This window comes from Rhagoletis pomonella, unplaced genomic scaffold, assembly GCF_013731165.1.
Source record: "Rhagoletis pomonella isolate Grant_MI unplaced genomic scaffold, Rhpom_1.0 Rhpom_scaffold_00001, whole genome shotgun sequence".
NCBI lineage: Eukaryota > Metazoa > Arthropoda > Insecta > Diptera > Tephritidae > Rhagoletis > Rhagoletis pomonella.
In genome coordinates this window covers 103,074,173-103,079,745 of record NW_023458555.1, presented here as the reverse complement: position 1 = coordinate 103,079,745, position 5,573 = coordinate 103,074,173, and the positions used below count along the sequence as shown (strand labels likewise).

Below are 5,573 nucleotides of genomic sequence, written 5' to 3'. Positions count from 1 at the left end.
GATAGAAAATCAAACTCAGGATATATTTTCAAACTAAATGGAGGTGTAGTAAGTTGGGCATGCAGAAAGCAAACGTGTGTTTCACTTTCAACAACTGAAGCTGAAGCTTTATCAGAAGCTGCAAAAGAAGCAATTTGGATTCGCAAGATTTTGGCAGATATGAATTGTTTCCAAAGCTGTCCGACTAAGATATATGAAGACAATCAAAGTTGTTTGAGTCTGATTAAGGAGGAGCGTGTAAGCAACAGATCTAAACATAAAGATAAACGATTTCATTTTGTTAAGGATTACGTTGACATACAGCTAAAATCTTGTGTATATTGCCCATAAGAAGAAATGTTAGCCGACATGATGACTAAGCCACTATCAGCAAGAAAATTGGAATATCTAAGAGATAAAACAGGCATATGCAAATGAGGAGGAGTGTTAAATATTTTTAGATATACATTTGAATATACTTGCTATATGTATTTTCATCAAGTTAATTTAATAATTTGTCAAAGAACTTTTTTTATGTAATACATTTTTCTTCATTCTTGTTACTGAATCTGAACTGAAATAAAGAATTATTTCACTGCTGTTAAATACTATTTGTAAGAGCAACTATGATTGGACGACCAATGCGCAGAAAGCCTAAATATACAAGATGGAAATAACACAATTAGGTAAGTTGAGAGCCAGGTCTAATGCAGCGTTTTTGCTGCATTTAAAATGCAACATTTAGCACTTTCGAACATATGTTTTCGAGGAGCGTTCATGCTATCGCATTTAGCAAACGTACATATACGCGAGTTCGAAATCGTATACTTTTGACAAACAGTGTTCCATTCGCTTATTCAAATCCGTATCTACTACGATCAATTCTCACGCAGAAGATTATATGCAACAAAACCCTACTGAAAAGGAAAAAATAAATTTTAAACCAAAAAAACAATACAAAAACTTGAATTGTTTTAACCATAACCCAAATATTTGTTTGTATGAATATTCATTAGTCGGTGCTGTCAATTAAAATTTCCTCACTTAATTAGGAAACAAAACAAACAGAGTTGATCAGAAATTGATCCAGATTTCTATCAGCATCACATCGATGTTGAATTTGCGTGACTCTTTTTATCCAAATAATGTGAAATAAGAAATGAAATCTCGATCGGCGATCACTGAAACGCAGCTAGCCACTGTATACGCGAAAAAGCAATGTTGCTACTTTCCTTATGAAACCATTTTCGAGGCGTGGAAATTTTGGAAGATCATAAGGTTGCTTTTAGCATTTAGATTCTTAATGCAAAAATTGAGTTGAATTTAGTCGCATTTAGGTGACGAATTTTGTATGGATGAGTGTACATTTAGGGCCGGTTGTTCAATGTCTGATTAGCACAAATCGGAGGTAGAAGCTCCGGTTAAGCACAACTACAGCTTTATCGATCACATGTTACATGCATGATGTCGAAATCGTCGATAGTGTAGTGGTAGTGATAACCAGACATTGAACAACCGGCCCTTAGCGTAGCTAAAAGAGCTAAATGCGCTAAATGTGCTTTTAAGCTGAAATTAGTCGAGAACGCAGAACGTATGCAGTCTGTATACGCAGAATTTTGTCGATTACTGGAGCCCTCAGTGTTGCTTACTACACTGTTGCCACTCATCAATGCATTTTCATAAACTTACCCTTTCAACTACAATTTTTCGTGCTATAATAGATTTTAGCTAAATATAAACTGCTTAGGGCCGTTTGCACCTTGTCTAGTTAACGCTAACTGGAGGTACATCCTTCAGTTAAGCACGTTAACTGCTTTATCGATCACATGTTATATGATGGGTGGGATAAAGATGTTTCACTGGGAGTTAGCGTTAACTAGACATGGTGCAAACGGCCCTTAGTTTTCAACAAAAACCTTATTCAATAGTAAATTTCAAATATTTTAAACATATTTTGAATAGGAACTTATATCTTTTTTACCATCTGTAAAACTGACGAAGTGGCAACCATCTAAAGAAGGAGGAGGATTTTCAACATCGATTTTTCCGATATCGATATCGCCATATTGGTTTTACTTGCTGTCTCCATAGACAGAGGTTTTTATCTTGACAATGTTATCAGTCAAAATTTTGCCCATAGAGACCGCATATTGCTGTTGGCAAGCATTAATTATCAAAGCGTTTATCTTGACAACATTGCCAGCAATTTGGTACTCTGACAGCTACATTTTGATTTGCCCGATACCTTCGTGGAGACAACATTGTTGATATTTCAATATAAAAGCAAAAATTTAGCCCCTTTCTATTAAAAATATTTGTTACTATTTGCTTAGGTGTGAAAAAGCATGTTTTTTAAATTTTTTAAGGGTAGTAGTGCACTTTAGCGAAAGTAGGTCAAACTGGACAACACTGGCAACACTAGTTTTCCACCATGTTATTTATGGTAACTATGCAAGATTGTTGTGCGGATTTGCACCATCGGGATATTGCTATTAAATACGGAATTTCGCGAAAGTGTACACTTAAAACATCACAAATGTATAAAAACTAATGAATATGTGTACAGTTGAGTTCATTTACTCCATTTATTTGCGTCAAATTCATCAAAACATAGTGCGAAAGGTGCAAGTGTTTTTTGCGAATAACTCTTTAATGAATTTAACAAATTTCCGGTCTCAGATTATTGTTGTTCGCATTAAAACGCGTCGGTTTATACCCCTCTTGAATTTTTTCATCAATTTTGGCCTACTTTCGCTAAAGGGCACTTTTACCTTTTTAAGTGATGAAATCCGACAAAAATAGCCATCTTACAGATGCTTTTAACAAGATAAAAAATGCCCATGTACAAATATTGCCTCTGATAAAATTTTTATCAGGCAATGAAAATGACAGTTGGTAAGCAAAAACTTTGCCTGTGGAGACGGGCCGTTACATGCAATGAATTAAATCGATTCATGATATCGATACTTTCTTAAATATCGAACGATCCTAATCCCTACTAGATCGCTATAACGGTTCGGTCAATCATATTAAGCGCGCGTCATTGGATCTGTACGGTTTAATTGTTTTGATAGATCTTTATACTATATCGGGATGCATTCATCTGGGATTCCAGGGCTTATTACCTCTGATGGTTTATGTACGTTATGTCGACGAAAAGCTATGTGGATTTGTCAGCGTTGCATGGACTTTTATTGCTCTCCGGAATGTCAACGTAAAGATTGGCAGCGGCACCGTTATATTTGTTTTGCCATGCCGGGACTAATATCTGCTTGTATAAACTCGGATCATGGTGAGGCTCCTGCGAAGCATTTAGATAATGAAAAGCTGGATAAATTTTCAACAGGCGCACTGCCTCAATCTGAAGGAATAGGTTCCGGCAGTGAATGTAAAGGGATCGACACGGTCAAGGAACATAAGTCATTTGAACCAGTTACTATATTGGGATTTATTTCTTCAAATATATGTTTTGTACGACTTGCAAAGGATACGGAAGCTCATTTAACTACTCTCAAGAAGATAGATGCGATTGGAAGAGAAGCCCCATTGTTGGATATTTTCCCCTCGGCTCATACAGTAGCTCTTACGTTATATAACGGTATGTTTAGCCGTGTTGAAGTACTGTCTTTTCCAGATCAAAAACATGCCAAAGTTTTGCACTGTGACTATGGGGTCGTGGCAACTATCGAAATTTCCGATCTACGAGTTGCAGCCGGGGATATTCTAAAGTTGCCCCGTTTTTCTATGAAGGTAAAACTTCATAACGTAAATGAATATTCGCCTACTGAAACTCTTATGAGCTTCCTTAACCAATTCGAAGGTATTGAGTGCCAAATGCGTTATTGCGTTTTACCAGTGGGAGAGGACGAAGTAGAGCTCGCTATTTTGGGATCACCAAGAAATATTAATGAAGAAGTTGTAAAATTTTGTTCAAAAATTGCTCTGACAAATTCCCTGCGTTCAAATCATAAAACAATTGAGAGAGAGGTTGGTCAACATGAAAATGAAATTCCAACTGAGGCAGGCAAAGCCGATATGTTACTGGATTTAAATCACAATTCTCCATATCAGAGTGCGGTTCAAATGGCTATATCCACAAATTGCGGTGAGAACTTTGGAGATAAGCCAATTATTTCTCCACCTTTCGAAATATACGTGTTCAAATCCGATTTAATAAATTTTAAAGTCGTGGTCTTGGATACTTCTGCTTTGAACTATGGGTACATAGGATGTATCGCCGAAACAGATCTAAAATATTTGGTAAAAGTTCAAGAATATTTAAGCCGTTATAAAGATAACAAGCAATACTATAGCCCTAAATTGCATGAATACTGCTTGGCAAGATTCGAAAATGAATGGTATAGAGCCAGGGCAGTAAAAGTAAATGATAACGCACGTTATACCGTAGTCTACTTGGACTTCACCAATGAGAGCGTATTAACCTCAAAAGACATTCGCCGCTATCCCGTTGATTTGAATGGGGCATGTCGCACAAACCTTTGTTTAATTGATGGCTTGCCAACTTCGTTAAAAAATGAACATGTAAACTTTTTGAAAAAGGAAATAACTACAGAGAGTAAGCTCCTTATTGATAGGGTTAAAGAGATTGTGCAACAAATTGTAGTGGTCGAATGTCAGCATATAATTAAAAAAATGTTAAATTTGGGGCTTATATGAGTTTACCAGTATTTTTACTATTGCCAGCTTATGTACTTTACCAGTGAAATAAATGAATGAAATTTATTTTCTTTATATAGTCTGAAATTGTGTTCAATGTTGTAGCTTCTACTCAATCTTGCCTTGGTCGGCTTGCCCCTGCGGAGACTCCGGAAGCGTGCAGCTTCTATGGTGATTGTCCATAGCCACAGTGGCGTTAGCCGAGTTGGTTTTAGGGTTATGTGAAGAGATGTCTCCGCAAGCCGGGCACTTGTTGGGACAATGCATCTAATCTGCTCAGGTACGAGTTTAGCCTGTTGCCATGGATGGTACTTAAAGTACCACTTTGGGTACTAAATACACAAATACTTAGTATTTTGAGATGACTAAATATTCAAGTAAAAAGAACTTGGGTATTTAGGAGCTGCTAAATACCCAAGTAAACAATACTTAGGTATTTAGGTGGTGCTAAATACTCAAGTAAAAAGTATTTAGGTATTTAGGAGCTATTAGATATTAAAGTAAGAAATACTTGAGTATTTAGGAGCTGCTAGATACCAAAGTACAAAAAACGAAAGTATTTAGCAGGCGCTAAATACTCTGGTTCAAAGTACTCAGGTACCTTGGGGATGCAAAATACTTTCACTAAAGTACCAAGGTATTTAGTCGATGGCTAAATACATTCAAACTAAATACTGTAGAATTTAGGAGAAATTTAGAGAATTAACACCTCACCCTACACTCACCTCAACTTACTTTACCACAACTCACTTCTCCTCAAATCAACTCACCACATTCAAACTGACCACACCTCACCTGAACTCACCACACCTCCTACTGGTACACCAAAATCCGCCAAATCTTAACTCACCACAGTTGAACTCATCACATCCGTTCTCACCACACCTCACCTAAACTCACCACACCTCAATTTGGGA

General features: G+C 36.7%; 1 pseudogene; it reads left to right on the top strand.

Moving 5' to 3' along the window:
• The first annotated feature begins 2,970 nt into the window (after positions 1-2,970).
• The window catches only part of LOC118749425, a 21,509-nt pseudogene continuing 18,906 nt past the window's right edge, over positions 2,971-5,573 (top strand).